Source organism: Poecilia reticulata, chromosome 1 (assembly GCF_904066995.2).
Source record: "Poecilia reticulata chromosome 1, P_reticulata-male-v2, whole genome shotgun sequence".
Classification (NCBI taxonomy): Eukaryota; Metazoa; Chordata; class Actinopteri; order Cyprinodontiformes; family Poeciliidae; genus Poecilia; species Poecilia reticulata.
The window spans coordinates 4652538-4669830 of record NC_088830.1 but is presented as its reverse complement, the minus strand read 5'-3'; the positions used below and the strand labels follow the sequence as shown (position 1 = coordinate 4669830).

General features: G+C 39.8%; 1 protein-coding gene across 3 annotated transcripts in view; it reads right to left on the bottom strand.

Annotated features, from left to right (window-relative positions):
• The window catches only part of fbxw7 (F-box and WD repeat domain containing 7), a 103834-nt gene that overhangs the window by 49382 nt on the left and 37159 nt on the right, over positions 1–17293 (bottom strand). The window lies entirely within an intron of this gene.

The following is a 17293-nucleotide window of genomic DNA, read 5'->3' as shown; positions in this document are numbered from 1 at the left end:
AGTCATAAAACTAACATTAGCAAAAACGTCACCAGCAGAGATCGTGGATGAGAGGCAGTGCTCTTCGCAATCAATTCAGCCTTGACCCCAACAGGTGACCTTTCCGATTTCACAATAGGCTACGCACAATGGGCGCCATGTGCCTGGTGGTTTAATCTGCACGGCCCATCTGCCGCAGCTCCAGCCTGGGAGGGCGGAGGGAGTGGCCGGCGTCCCTCTGAAGCTCCTGGGTGTCTGCCTCTCTGCGTCCTGGGGGACAGCTGTATGGTAATGTGCACAAGAGGCTGGGGACAGCAGCAGTCGCTGGGATTGCCAGGCAGACGCAGAACAAGGAAGCCCTTCTCAGTGGGGTAGCCAGAGGCATAAACTTGGCAGATTAGACATTCAGGAAACAAATAATCAGAGGCGGGCACCCCAGATCAGCAGCAGCAGCAGAGACAGCCCAGAGGGAGAAGGAACTAACAAACAGAAAACATCAAACGCATTGGGGGTGAAGGAGTATTTCCCTTTGCTGCAGTCTTTAGAAGAAACGAGCCTGACTGAATCCATCTTCAAACTCCTCGATCCGCAGATGGCTGGACAGAGGCGTCTGATCTGATCTACATCAGACTTCAGATCAGTGGCAGGTGATGTGGATACCTGAAGCACGACCAGCAGACTGAAACACTGAAGGCTGCCAGAAAATAACAGATAAATAATTCAAGGCCAGGCAAGTTGCAGACCTAATCTTCATGTGACGATGACGAAGGGCAGGCAGGGCTGTGGGCAGCCTTGAAGGACCCCGCTAGACTCTGTAAACTGTTGCCAGGCAACAGTCTTCGCTGTGCCTGGCCTTCAGTCTGCAGTGTGTGCTGCTGCCTCTGGCCTCATCTCAGGAGAAGACTCCCGTTCGTCGCTAAAGTCCGCAAACTCCATTTCTTAGGAGCAATGACCAGAATATGAGGCTGGAAATAAACCAGAAACTTGTCGCCGTGTAACCTAACAGCTTCACTGCCTCCTTCACCCAGATATCCCATTAATACCCCCACACAGGTGAACGAGACTGAAAATGAGATTTACTTCTTCCTTTCCTGACACTGCTGCTTAGACATAGACTAGTTACACAGACCACTGCCTCATGGTATTTCAAATTCAAAAGTACTTTATTGATCCCAAAGGGGAATACAATTTGTAGCTCACTGGTGATCCAGGATGTATTAGAGCATGTCACTGTTTTGGTGGGGATGGTGCTGTACACACAGAAGTTTATGTTGTCACTCATTCATGGCATTGATGTCCTCTCCATGTGGCTGGCAAAGAGCAATCCAATCAGTCTGTAGGGCTTCTTCGGCTTCTTGTGACCACTGCAACAGTCGTCTTTCTAACAAGTAGTCAGGTTTACATTCAGAACAGAGATTGTGATCTGATTTCCACAGAGGAGGTCTTGGTTTAGAGACAAATCATGATATTTGCATAAAACAAATCTAATGTCTTGTTCTTCAGGTGTTGATTAAGGAAAAAGTTCCAGATTTAGATGGGACTGCCAAGACTCCTAAAGTCACAGCAGCAGTTGTCTTGCCAGGCCACTATACCGTGATTTTAGCATGTCATCAAACATGTGATTTGACCCTTAGCTTCCGCGTTCTATAAAGAGAAACCTGTCTCTGTCTCCCATGAATGAAGTGCTTTTGTAACACATATATTCCTCATCAGGAATTGTGTTAAACTGAACAGGTTAAGTAGCACAATACAGCGAAATGCAGAAAAATGCTATCCGCCATTGTTTTTGTTGTTGTCTGCCTGTTCATGTAAAGAATAACTTTGCAGCCGCGTTCTGCACATGTGTGCATTCACACCTGTGGAATTCTTCACACCTGTGTGAAGAATTCCACAGCTCGTGGAATCCTCGCAACAAAAATGTGACGGTTTAATCTTTGGAAATTCAGAAAAATGTGAGATTAGCTTTAAGTTTCGGCTTTCAGTTAAGATAGTGACTCTACTATATTTAGCAATGTAACATAACAGCTGGTCATTGGTTAATCATTATTAGAGTGAGACCAAGCAAAAGTGAAGCTGACACTTCCCGAGCCTCTACACAGGGTTCAGGTCTGAGCTTGCAAATGTGTGTCTTTTCAGGAGTGAGAACGGGAAGATGAACTCTGTAGCTGCTGCTGACTTAGCAGGTGTTTCTACAACTGGCTTGTAAGAGGGTGAGTAGTTGGAGGGGGGCGTGGAACAGTCTGGCCATCAGGCCCTGGCGGTCCCGAGCTGGCCCCGCTCATCACAAATTAAAGAGGCCAGTTGGACTACATCAGCACTTTCTGCTCTATCCAGAGTAGCATGCTGATGTTTGGAGGAGGTGTACATCTGTGTGTGTGTGGGGAGGGAGTGTATGTGCTTGGGTGAGATCCTGACCAGATTGGGATGGTGAAGAGTCAACACATGTGGCTTCTGGTGTCTTCAAGCAACTTTACTACACACAGTTCCTTCGACTAGGCCAAGGGTGTCTAAAGTGCGGCGCTTTAGCCATTTGTGGCCTTGGACACAACTTTGGCCCGTCCAGCATAGGTGGTTGATGCAGATGGAGACTTTTTATTTTTAAAACAGGGTAAAATTACTTCCGATAGAATTTTCTTACAACAGAAAATGCTAAGTACAGCACAAAGTATTTGTGTATTTAAGCTCTTACAAAGAGTCAAACCAAGTCTATCCACAGGCTTTTACTGAAATGCTGACTTAGCTCCAACCACCCACCCATCCACCCACCCACCCACCCACCCATCCATCCATCCATCCATCCACCCATCCATCCATCCATCCATCCACCGAGTTGGCATTGAGGCCAAAAGAATGTGAAAACTAGATGTCTGTTCATACAGCTAATGTGCAAAGTCCTTTCAGGTTATGGATGTACGATGAGTGTGGATAGCCTGTGCAGAGGAGAAAGTTTAAGGTATGGTTGAAAAACTCAAAGATGACACTTTACCTGTTTCTCTAGGAAGACAACTACTCTACCCAAAATGATAATGCACTGTAGATGTGCACAAATTCTATAGAAGCAGCTAGGGATGCAAACAATAAATTGACTTATGATTAATTGCCAACTAATGTTTTATTCAATTAAATTTAGTTCCAATGGATTAACTAACAACGTCCGCTTATAAATCAACACATGGTGTGAAACACATGACGATTAGGCGGCGCAGCAGGTGATAGCAACAGGAAACTAAAGTGGACATAGCAATAAACCAAGAGAGGATAATATTAATCAAAGGAAACCAAATGGAAATGAATGAACAATACAATGTAAGAATAAACTAAGAAACTAAAGTAAATACAGAGGAATAAACTGGTATGGCAAGACCTTTCGAGCAATAATTAATACAGAGGATTGTATAGCAAGAATAAACAGACACTATTTCCAGATAAAAGGTAAAATAATATTGTTGAAATATCATGGGTTTGTTGAGACCATATCTAGTACTGAGAATTAATATATCTTACAGACCATAACAGTAAAGAACTGATCACTTATTTATGTTTTTAATTAGATTTGATATATTTATTTTCTGTTGTGAGTACTTGACGCACTTCATGGAGCCAGGTTTGAAAACTCCTTCCAGAGCAACCACAGATACTTCTGCATGAATATCGCTCTGGACATAGTGTATTTAGTGTTTCACATATTTTATTCTTTTCCCGTTTTGTTATATTTCGTAAATAAGTCTATGCTTAATAATGTAAGAAAACCACAAATTTCTTCTTATTCAGTCATTATTTCGTATAGCTGACAAAACATAGCCCTTTATGATGGAGAGACGGTTAGCAATATTGATATGAGTGAAAATGGCCGCTTATCAATTAATCAATCGATCAATAAGATCGATAGATCAACTAATTAATCATAATTTGCATTTCCAGAAGCAATAGATCTAGTTAGTCATGTTGGGTTTCCATAACTTAGCAAAAAAGTTTATGCAGTTTTGGTTAGAAATACGTTACACCATATGAAGGTTTATGACTCTTTACCAAATGTTTCAATGGCACAGATGAAAATGTATGTACAGAAAACTAATTTCTTATCACTATTTGCCATATTTAGAAGCATATTCCTCTCTTAAGAACCAATGGCAAATGAAGAGGAAGGTAGAAAAAAAGCACTTAAAGAGAGATGGAAAATAATTGAACACTGTCTTGTACTTAACGCCACGTTTCTGCTCAACAGCTAGGAATATAGAGCGGTGATAGCACTCTAGAGAACACTGGAGGGTTTGAAGTACTGCTCCTACACACACACGCACGCACGCACGCACACACACACGCACACACACACGCACGCACGCACGCACGCACGCACGCACGCACCTGTGATTATTTTCCCTGAGCAAGAATTTTTTTTCCCTCCATGTTGAGATAAAGTGTATTCTGAGTCAGTCTCATTCAGGCGGTTGGACGTATAAAACAATCCATATGAAAAGCTTTTATGAGGTTCTTCTCTTGCTGTAGAGAAGAGATGATATGGATCCGTCATGGGCCCGGCAGTGGGAACGCACAGCGGATCAGAACTGTCAGAGAGGCTGCTCCGTCCTCCACAGTGAAAAGTATACAGACATGCATCAGCTAACGCCACATCAGCATTCTGCATGATGAACCGCCTGGAAACGGGACTTTAATGTTTTAGCTCATCCCTCTGATGGCTGATCAGCACCGAAATCATCCCCAGCTGTGTGGCAGACTCTCCGTCTGGTGCAGGGTTATGACAGTTTTGGGTTTTTCATGATAGTTCAGTTTGATTTCGTTGTGGCTTTTTGTTTGTCTAATTTAGTTAGTTTTAATTAGTTTTTAGTGTCTTTGCTAGTACTTTTTTATCATTAGTTACATATTTAGCTTTAGTTTAGCTTTTATGTTAGCACTACTTTTAGTTTTTCCATGCTTTGGTTAATATTTAGGTTCAGTTTGAAAGGCTAATGATGAAGAATATTATAATAACTTCACTATGTTGTAGTTTTACAAACGCATGACATAGGTCCAAGTAGTTATAGATTTTCCTCATTAGTGTTTTTATTTGTTTCAGTTAACAAAAATGTTTTCTCGGTTTCAGTTTTTATTGGTTTTAGTTAAATTTAATAACCTTGGTCTGATGTAGTTCCTAGGTGGATGCAGTTTGAGTTGAAAATACTCTACTATAAACTCTAATGCAAGACAGTTTTATTTTGTTTTTAAAGTGATGCCATGAGTGAACTGCATCGTTAATTTTTCGGATGAAGCCAAAAAATTTGTTCTGAACAGTGTGCCGTAGTATTTGATACACAAATATATCAAGTTTTATTGTTATGTCTTTGTTCTGGGTCGTTTACTGAAGCCAATTAATATCTTCTAGGATTTTCCCAGTAAAATTTGAGACGCATATTTGCGCATATTACACATTATATGGTGTAAATAAGACGCATGAGAAGGGAAACTGTTGCAAAAAACAACAGTGGAGTCAAGATGTAAGAAATTATCATTTATTGGGGACAAAAAATGTCATTAAATTTTAAACAGATTACATAATTTTGATAAATCTTCATGCTATGAAGATGATTTTTTTAAAGATAAATACAACAACGTTTTGGGTCTGAGGGCATCAATGTATCAAACATTTTGTAAGTACATGAGGTAAAATAAGTTTCTTTTATAATTATAGTTATGGACTGTATTTGTAATTTGCATTTTATTTTAAAATTACTTCTAAATATATAAATACTTTGAAATAATATTAATCATGATAATAATATTAATCATGCTGTTAGACTGCATGATTATAGCTAAGCCCCGTCTTTGACTCTGGCCTGCTGGGACTGCACATTAGCCACAACTCAGCAGAAACATGGCTAAATCATGTCAGCTTTATTTGTCAAAGAATATTTTGTTAGAAATATTATTTAGAAATAAATACATCAAACTTCCTCTAAAAGCAGTTGTGTGTAAGAAAAACGTCCTCCTGAGGAAATTCACATTAAACAGCTGAATCTTTAAGAAAACTTTACTTTTAACAACTTATTTTAATGTACATTTGATTTTTAGTTGTCTGCTTATTATTCTGCTTTCAAGCTAAGTTGTTGCTTCAGTATTTAACAAAAGCTACAGGCCTGTTAGCATTGACCTTGTACAAAAGGATGTGTTTTTGTTTTTTTTGCTGCATACTTACCACTGCGTTAATGTGGGAGATGGAGGAGTGGATCTGGTCCACTAATATGGCACTGAGTGCTGCAATCACGGCCATGACATTGTGAACGTTTATCAAAGCTCTTAGCCAGGTGTGTCTGCAGACACCAGGACTGCTTTTACATATTAGCTTTAGTAGAGATGAGGATGGATGTTTTTTTTTTTTTTTTTTAACAGGGGCAGAAGAGGAAATGGCGTAATTTTAAAATCGGCACAAACAACAAAACCAGCGGGAGGAAGGAAGGACGGAGTCGCCGCCAACTAAATTCACACATCAGACAAAGTGGTGCACAAAAAGCTGAGGCTGAATGTATGGATCATGGTTGGTTGACACACAAAGGCTCTAAAAGTGATCAGTTTTTAGGTCATGCTGCCCCCTATTGGTCACAGAAATATTCTGAGCTTTTGCACCTGAGAACAAAATGTGTTTGTAACAAATGTGGTTCAGAATAAAGTATTAGAAAAGAGAAAGGAAACCACAGCATGAGCATTTACAGGAAAACAAAACTTTTTCTTACCTTTATGTTCCCGTCCAACCGGAAGAAAGGAGACAGAAAAAAAAATAAGAGAAAGATTTCAGTAATTAAAAGGCCTTTGTTTTTTCTTCTTTTTTACAGTTTACAGTACGATTCAATAGACGTTTCAAAGGCTGAATTACAGATTATCAGAAATCTCTTTTAGGTGTTTTTACAGGACCAGTTTTATGTATTTTAGTGCCATTTTATAGCACAGTCAAGTGACCTTCAGGTCACTTGTCTCTTATCCGCCAGTTTTTTATACATACTTTGTTACCCTTTGTTAATAATCACTTAAACGCTGTAGTTTAAAATTAGCCTAATATAAATGCATTAAGACTTTTTGTAAACTTCTGTTCGGAAGCAACTCCAGCTCCTGCTCTTGGTCTGACTCATCTGAACCATACAATGAGTCATACAATGAGTCATGTTTCATTGAGTGTTTTTATCATTTGAGCAAATCAAGGCTGCTCCTCTGTCTCCTGGAGAAGACGTCCAGAATGACTCAGCCATGTGTTGTTACGGCAACAATGTCTGCTAGAATTGATCCAGAATTCCTGCATCTCTGCAGGAACCCCGGAGCAGACGGCTTCCCTCTCTGCTGCAGACGGGACAGATGGTCCGCTGCGGTCGGAACCACCTGGAGCTAAACCTGCCCAAGACACACTGCCTCCCCTCACCACCCCCAACAGCTCTGGGCCCACTGTGCATCACTGCTGGTTCCTCATAAGTGGGAAATTATTATTTCTTTTAAGTAGCTAAGCTGATGCTGCTTTAGCTAAAATGCCAGTTATGCAGTGTCTGCTGTTCTAGGCGCCACGTTGAATCCCAGCCATTAAAACTAAGTTTAAGTCTTATTTTATTTCCAACTTGGAATGCAGCCTATTAATTGACTTACAACTAATTGTTGATTAATGGTTAGTTTGATTAAAATTAGTTCCAATCTATTAAATTATTAACATCCGGTTAGACTTTCTTTCAGTGCTGTAGTTTGGCCACTATCCAGAATAGGACACCACTGGTCATGTTTAAGTGGAGATAGTTAATACAGAAATAAATATGGTGAGGCCATACCAGAACAAGAAAGAGAAACTGTACAAACAGAGTTCGCTGTGGGATGAAAAGTAGCAATTTATCCGGTTATCTTTGGAAATATAAACACTCGACAAGCTCCTTGTGTTTCACCTTAATAAGCGCTCATTCAGTCAAGCTGCATGACGGAACTTCTCATTCATAAATTACTGATACGCTACAAAGGAGAGAAAGTGACGACAGAAAAGCGGAAGTGTTAAATCTGGAAAATTGTAACATGGTGGAAAAAAATATGACGCTAATAAGCAAGGTTGATATTGAGGGCAGGCGTAAATTAAATCACTTCATGTCCACGTTTAACAATGTGAGAAAACCAACATTTTCTGTTTATCAAGTCAATATTTGATAAAGCTGACAAAATGAAGTTAACATTTTATTTTTTACATTCAGCATATGAAAATGTATTCCTTTATGTTATGGAAAGACGGTTGGCGAGAGAAAAGTTGGTGGCCTCAACTAAGACTCATTCACTCTTTGGTTACCTAGCAACAACCTGTTGAGCAACTTGTACAGCAGCAGTGTCAGGTCTTGCCACTGTGCCTCGTAACTGCTTAAAAATACACAAGTGAAAAGTGTGAATAAAAAGGTTAAGGTGACACCACAAGTTTGGCAGGATTTCAGATATTTAAAACAAAAACATCAATAGTTGTTGATATTGACTGATATCAATAATGGTTTCATACTTCACAGAATAGTATGAAACCCTATATTGTGATACGTTTTTAAGTCATATCGTCCAGCCCTACACATATTCGTTTGTTTCAACTTTTGTTCAGGAAAAGTATCACGTATTGCTAAATGTCAGTTATACTTGAAATGTGTATGAAACCGTCAAGTTTTAAAATCCAATGTTCTAATGTGGTTCCAGTGAGGTGGAAAGGGATTTCTTGCCAACGTTTTATTCCCCCCCCCAAGAAAACATATGGAAAAAAGACATCAAGAGCCAAATTTCAAAAGTAATATAAAACACGTTGGCAGTGCCAAAAAAAAGAGATGACTTTCATTTCTGAACCAGCAGCTAATCCTCTGCCAGCCAGGAAGCATTTGTCCTGTTTGAGCCAACACAGGGTGAGCTAAAGGGAGCCCGAGACACATGCAGGAAGCGTATCTTTAATAATAAATAGGGACAAGGAAGAGTGATTTAACTTTGAATTGTCAGAACTGTCTTCACAGAATAGTGTGAGAACTATAGAGTGAATAAGCACGAGTTAAAGATTTCTGCTGTAAATGTTTGTGATTTTTTGAAACATCGGTGAAATCTGAGTGTTCTTAATACTGTTTACCTCGGCAACCATGGTGAAACGTTCTCCAAGATTTTCTGTGTTGCAGCTGGGACGTGATAAGCCTTCATCTGTTGGACCGTATAGTATTTCATCGGTACTACCTGTACCGAAGCGGCTCCTTGTTTCTGACAGATGGATATTTTTGGTCTGAACACCGCCGCCGCCGTCAGACATGGAGGCAGATTACTACACAGCCAAGGTCATTATGAAGATGAGAACTTGCAAAACATGGACGTTGGGGCCTAAATTACCACTCGCACCATCCAGGCTGATAAAGAACCAGGTCGGGCGGAGAAAACATGGCCGACAGCTGAAAACAAGTTACAGTTTATCCCAGATTATTTTACCCTCATTTCCAGCACCTTTCTTATTTATCTTAATCCATATCAACATATGATTAAGAGGAATTTCACCAAAAAAATTAATTTTTTTTAAAGAATTTTTTTCTTTTCAAAAAAAGTTATTTTTTCTTTTTCTGGTAAATACACTTACCCTTATTTAAATGGTCAATTTTGCCATTTAAATAATAATGTTTAATGAAATCATATACATATTGGTCAAAGCAGCTTTTGCAAACTATTGTTGACAAAGTAAGTCTGATCAAATGGTTTCTTTTACACTTCAACCATTTGAAAGAAAAAGTTTTGTTGCAGTTTATTTTTTACATGTTTGACCAACATAGTCAACTTATTGTTTTTGTCAATGTCAGATCATTTTCCACTGGCTCTTCGACTCTTAACTGAACTGATTGGACAAATTAAAGTTTTTAGATGTTTGACCAAGCTTGTGAAGCTGTTGGTGTATTTCAGTGTGCTGTTCAGCTGTAGAGTTAGCAAATAAATTTGTAATTCAGTACATTTATTTGATATTTTTTTAAGTTTTAAGTCAATCCAGAGCTGTTTTTCTGTATTGGATTGGTATTGGTTGATGCCTAACTTCAGACCGATATTGGTACAGGAAGTGAAAAAAGCGGATAGGCGCACCACTACCTCAGTCAAGATTATTTATCTTAAAATTAAACAAACGTTAGTGTACCTTTAAACTGAAGGTAAAACCATATTTAAGGTCTGTGACCGATGGAAGAAGCCTCTTCCTCCCTCTATGGGAGCTGTCAGAGCTTCCAGGCAGCCTGCAGCAGCTGAGGCAACGACAACATCCAGTATTCACTGCATGTAAAGCAGCGTTTAACACTATAACGATACTGTGCACCATCAAATCATATTTTAACCAGACTTCAGTTCAACCAAAAAAGTGTCAGCTCAGCCATTATGAGCTGGTTGATGCTGGAATCAGAATAATTAGGACATGAGGAGGAAAATAACCCAGGAGGATGTAAGCGCCTCGACTGATCCTCTACTGCAGCCTGTGCTCCTGCTGGCAACCTGCAGATTAAACACAACTGCTCGGGCGAACCCGGGTCTGGGCCGCCAGTCGGCCAGATCCGTGCGCCTCCCCGGAATGGAGCAGCTTCTCAGAATAGCCAATGGCAGATGACTCTGCTCTGGGTTATTTGCAGCCCAAGGGTAAAGAATCCGCCATCCTGCAGCGCTGCGCTGCGCTGCGCTGCGCTGCGCTGCGCTGCTGCTCCACCACAGACCGTTAGCTAAAAGCTAAATCTTTAAAATGGCAGAATTATGTATTTTCCAGGCACACAGTGCCGTTTTATAGCACATTCACACAACTATGTTATCTTCAGCTGTTATAGAAATGCTCTATCAAATATGAATTAAAAGATATGTCTTTGTCATTCAACACCTTGAAATTGGTCCTCTTGTCTCTTCAAGAAGCTGCTGCTCTTTCTGAAACTCCGCCTTCAGGAAGTTATCCCAACATGGCTCCTCTATTAACCCCTAAAAACGTTTTTACCAGATCCTATAACGAGCTCAGCAGATGTGCATTTTCACTAAGTGTTTGCTAATTGCTGCTGGATAGTCTGAAGGAGCTGAGAGGGGCAGCAGTGGGGAGGGCTGCACTGTGAGGCCGAAGTTCAGAAACTTGAAAACTGCTGCTCAAAGGAGGAGTTTCGCCTTTGAAGGTGGAGCTAAGTCCCACCACTCAAATTGCACAGCTGAATGGTTGCCATGGGAGATTAAAAGATTTCTCAAACATCCATGAAAGAATCACAGCAACACTCCAGGTAAGTTTTTGACAAGGGAATAACATTACACAAAAGTGGCCCTTTAAAAAACATGCTGCACAATGATTCTTCAACTACTTCCTGTCATCTTCTTCATGGTTTGTGACATGTTGATCATGTGACTCGTGTGATATGAAAAAAGTATTTCCATTAAAGTTTTGAAAGATAAAAAAATTTGATGCAGCTAAAAAATATATATCATTTTATCGCCAAAGCTTTTTATCAACAAGTTTTTTTGTTTAAATAATAACATTTTTAAAGCAAATAAAAAGTGGCTGGCTTTAGGAAGGAGCTGAATCCCTAGAGTTCTAGATCTGAATTTGTTTTTTCATAAAGTCTCAGAATATTTCATCTCTTCAATCATCCTTTATCTGCAAAGAAAAGATGCTGAAGCTTAAAGTCAGCTTAAACTTTCAGTAATGATGAGGATGCTCCACGTCTATTATTTCTAATCATTGCTGACATCTCCATCATGTACTTTATGCATGTTCACATGTTAATATGAACTTCTCACATCAAACAGTTCATCATCTGATCTAAACTCTTCACAGCTTCATCCAGACTTCCTTCCAGCGTGTTGCAATACCTTGCATCACATACAGAAGTTGGGGAAGAAAGAACAAAAACTTGGAAAGACTAATTAGCTTTCCACTCCGTCATGCTCATCATTATGCATCTGGCTATGTGTAAACTAAACAGAACTAGTTAAAAGGTCTGGTTGTTTGTGGAGCAGCAGGATGCCTGCAGGCCAGCTTTGGTTTCTGTACACTCGGGTCCACAGAGAGCGCCGACGGTAAACGCAGCTGCTCCTTCATGCCACACTGCTTAATAAACACGTCTGCAGATTAAAAACTCTGAACCAGGCAGAGACATCAGTGAGACTGAAAACTTTCATAAGTGCCCCCATAAGGTTAACTATAGTAATCAGGGCATGTTAAAAGGCTCATGTTGATGCTTTATACTTTATTTTCTGATCAATGGCGGTGCAGAATTTACAAATCTAACGTAAATAAGTCTAAAAAAATAACATCATTTTGGAAGTTGTCTTGTAAAAACTATAAATGGTAAGTAAATGGAATTCATATGTAGCTTCTTAAAGGGGCAGTATTATGTATTTTCCAGCCACATAGTGCCCTTTTATAGCACAATCAAGAAACTATGTTACTTTCAGCTGTTATGAAATGATGTATATTTATCAAGTAGGACGTAAAAGAAATGTGCTCTTTGAGGTGGAAGCTCAAAAGTTTGGAAACTGCAGCTTTGAGGAGGAGTTACGTCTGGAAGGCAGAGGTAGGTCCACCCAGGTGTTTTGCACAGCTGAATGGTTGCTATGGGAGATTGAAGGATTTCTGAAACATGCATGAAAGAATCAAGGCAACACTCCAGGTGTGCTTTTGATGAGGGAATAACATTATAATATGTTTTAATGATTAAAAAAAGTCAATTTTACATAATATTGCCCCTTTAAGGAATTGATTCATCAGATCATCTGACTCCAGGTCCACATCCAGGTCTGTGTCGTAATATGATGTTGCAGCTGACATGACACAACATACACAAGAGTATCGATAATGCTTGGACTCCATGCTTTTTATGGTTTTTCCATAAAACCACTAACTTTGTGAATGTACTACATCTATTTTTTGACTCCATGCCGTTGTTTTTTTCATTTTAAGCAGTTATTAGGCACAGTGGCAAAACCTGTGAAACTGCTGCTGCACACCAGTCTGACTCTCCTAGCTCAGCTTTTCACTCCGGTTTGGGTTAGGGTTAGGGTTGACCACAGTACAATATAACATGGACCGTGTAATACGGCGCTGTGATCTGGGTAATCCTCCACTGGCTTCTAGGTGATGAGATTAATCAGCGTGATGTAATAACATGTAAAACTTTTTAGATTAACATTGATAGCGTCTTTTTTTACATTCAAAGTCTATGCAGAGGCACGTAGAGGGTCGTCATCTAGTGTGGTGCAATTTGAAGCATTTTGAGCGTTTGATGCCTCTGACAAATAGGTCGGCCACTGAAAACAATGGCTAGGGCTATTTTGACCCTCCACATGCCTCCATACAGACTCTGAATGTAAACCGGACGCGCCTGATGTCTGAAACACTGGGTGTAAAGCAAAATGTTAAGCGTCTGCATCGAACTTGAAGCGTTGGACACGTTTAGTGTGAACGCACCACTATGGAAAACAAAACATTGCTCCTCATTCTGACAGGAGAAATGAGGGAAAGACGATAAATGCTTTATCGGCATTTATCGGAATAAATGCCGATAAAGACCTGAAACCTGGGCAGAGCTTCAGTTTCCAGCGGGAGAGCAACCCTTAATATGACACCAGAGCGACAGTGGGATGGGTTAGATCAAACCACATTGGTGTGAGATAAATGCCCAGGTCAGAGGTCAGCAACTCCAGTCTGCTGCTCCAATGCAGCTGAATCAGACGGCTGAGTGACCTCCTTGGCCTGTCAGCCAGTTTGACCAAAGCTTGGTCATCAACCATCCATCTGATCCAGGTGGAGTTCTGGAGCTGCTGACCTCTCTCATGGAGGGAACCGGACACTGAGAGGAAGCGGCTAAAGAAAGCTCCAGCACACCCACAACACCTGCTCACATGGCAGATGCATTCTGCTGATGGCTCTAGATGCAGACATAGCTGCAGTGGGCACGTCCAGATTGCCTTACCCGACAGGCCTGCAGCTCATGGAGCAGGGGCGTGATAAAGTGGCAGCGCAGCTAAAACCTCCAGTCATTAAGGATCTATATCATGGCAGCCATTTCCTTCAACAGCTGGAGCTACATTCCTGTTTCCGGAAGTTCAGACAGAATTCTCTCTGTAGCTCTTTAACCTGGAGAAGAGGACCTCTGTCTTAAGGAATGGCTGGTTTGAATCGTAAAATCCAAGTCTTAGATGACTTAACCTCAAATCAGATCTTTTGAACAAAGCTAAAGGATTTTAGATTATAGTTTAGCTAAAATAAAAGTTTAAGAATAAAAGTAATATATTTCTAAACCAAATGTGATAAATATAGAAGCTCTACGTTCATAAAAACAAAGGTTTGAGAGTTTTTACAAATATGTACGTTTCTATTTGATGATGGACAGCATTTTAAACTGTTTGATGGGACAGTAGGATGTCCAGGGTTTCCTCTGCGTTTAACTGATTGTAGCGCACAGCCGTGGCTAAATAAATGACGCCACAAACTTCAGAATTAATTTTTCTTGGACTTTTTTACATTAAAACAATGTAAAACATTTTACTTACATAGTCGATATTTGTAAACTTATACTACCCATAGTAAGACTTTAAAATAAATTTAACATGAAACATTAAAACTTACTTATTTCAAAAAAGCAACACTGCTGGCGCCTGCCTGCCTGGCTGTGAAGCTGGCTACTGTGCGCTGCGCTGGAAAAACTAGAGACGACAGTCAGAAGGGAAAGTTGAATCCATTTTCAGTGCAAGCTTGTGAAAACTATCCTAATGTTAATGTCTGTTGCACTGAATGACAGTAGCTCTGTTTATTAATATAGTTTGGTCTTCTTGTGTAATGTTTCAGATGCATGTTGAAGGCTCTGAAACCCTGATGTCTCCAACATCAGGGTTGATGTTGGGGAAACAAAATACTTTTGCCAGTATTTTGTAAAACTGGCAAAATACTTCTGGATATGTCTTCCAAGAGTGGAAGACATGATTAACAAACCATCATAATAGCAGGAGTCTAAACTAATCGCTGCTTTAAGCTGCACTCTGTTGCTCTGAGTTTGTGTTTAATGACTGAAAGTTTGTTTTTTATCCCTGCCTTTTTAATGCCAAAAGACAAACATTTGTTTGTCTTTTTATGTACCATTTATGGTACATAAAAAGAAAAAGGAAAACTGCTGAAGTAAATACTTTGCATCAGAACTAATGAGGCACTGAAACGAAAGGACGAAGATTAAAACTGTGTTTTGGTATCAGCCATTTGTTCTTAAGATTTTATTTCAGGCTAATTTAGTTAAATTATACCAGAGGGAGCCCTTGGAAGTTCCCTGTGAAGCTATTTATTGACAGCTGCCACATACACAGCAGAGGCCACAGAGGAGACCAGGACCAGGAAATCCATGAACCACCATGACTTAGTTTACCCCACAACATGCACAGAGCAACTACTCTTACTTTGACTGGACGCCTGGTCATACAGCTGGGTTTGGTTCCAGTCGGCGACTACACTCAGTCTGCATGGCTGTTCTGTCATCACAGAGTGAAACTCTGCCCGTTAACCAGCATTCACATGCTAACTAAAATAGAAAAGCTTGAGCTTGAGTTATGTTTGAATGTTTCATAAGGGTTAACTGGCTCCTCTGGGATCAGAAGTAAAACTAATGGAGAAAGGGTGTAGAAGGAAATGCACAAAAATAAAATAATTGTGTAAATAAACTGAATTACATGTGAAATTTCCCTCCCTACTTAATGAAAATTATTAACTGTCAGGAGAACTGATCTGTAAGTTACATGAAGATGAACTGGGCCCCTTACTGGTTGACCAGAAGGAAATGGAAACGGGTCAGGAAAACCAAAGGGCAGCATGGCGGCTGAGACATGGAGGAATCGATGCTTTTCTCTCACTAGCAGCAATTACACTACAAAATGTACCCAAAGCTTTGTCAGCATTCCGCTAATGTCGAAAAACATTGCTACATTTCCATGAAATAAGCTTGTTCATGCTATAAGTCATGAGAAAATTCACTGCACAAAGATTCTCCAACTACTTCCCGTCTTCTTCTTCATGGTTTCAGCCAGTGGCAGTTTCCGGTTGTTGATCACGTAATAAGTGTTTCCATTGCAGTTTTGCAAAACAAGCCAATTTCAAGATAACCAAAAAGTTTTTCTTTTATTAATCAACTATTTTTTTCCAAAACTGCCATGATTTCATTAAGCAAATTTATTTCCAAAATGTTAAATTGCGTAATTATATGGTACAGCGATACAAACACATGGAAACAGCTTTTACTTTCTATGACTCTCTGTTGTGTGGAGCCATTTTGATCCATGTGTGCTGAAGCTACCAACCATCAGAGTAGTTCGTTCATCAGCAGGACTTTTGCTAAATAGTGAGAAATTAATGGCGACTATGATTACTACAGCTTTGTTCTGAATTTTCTACTTTATCACAACGTTCCCGCCATTTATGGTAAGTCTAAGCATCTCAGCCCCATATATACTACTGAAACGTAAAATATGCATCTTGCAGAAATTACTATGACTGCTTTGAACCTAATCTCGATCCCTTATAATTAGATTGTTCTTTTTTTTTTAACCTGATATTTTCCACAGTTGTGTTCAAAGATTTGTGACAAAATAAAAAGTTATATTGATTGCCTACATGTTTGTTCTTGAAGAAGAAAAAATAAAACTAGGAATGGGGGTTAGTTTTATCCTCCAAGCAATTTCTAGAGTTACACTAATGAGTTAGACTGCTCACATTATTTCACTGATAAAGCACACGGGCTTGGGGGGGAATGTAGAGGTCCTTCAGCAGCAGTAAACAAACTAGGATCTTAAAATGGAAACAGCAGCTCAGGTGTAAAGTTGCAACTCTTGATGTCTTTGACGCATTCAGGACTTGAGACCTTATCAAATGGAAAAAATATATATATATCGCTAACCATAGATCTGTCTGACAACTGAACCAACTTTATCAAATATGCAGTCAAGTGTTCTGAAATATGCAAATTGGCAGAATTAATATATATTTTCATATCCTCAGCGTCACATGCAGTAGACGCACACATTATAAACAGTTTTTACATCAGACGGGCGTCTTGTGACATCGCTACGAATCACTGTGCATTAATCTAGACGAACATCAAGCTGACTGAATTCAGCAGGAATGTTAAAGTAGACTAAAATAGGCCCTCGGGCCCAGTCCTTTCTGCTACATTGTCGTCATCTGCTTGGGGTGGAGCCACAGAGAGCAAACCGTAAATGGGAAACGGAAACAACGGACAAAAAGACAAACCAATGTCCTACCACATTCAGTGAACAGCAGCTTGATTTGTAATACTGATACAAATCAAGCTGCTGTTCACATCCT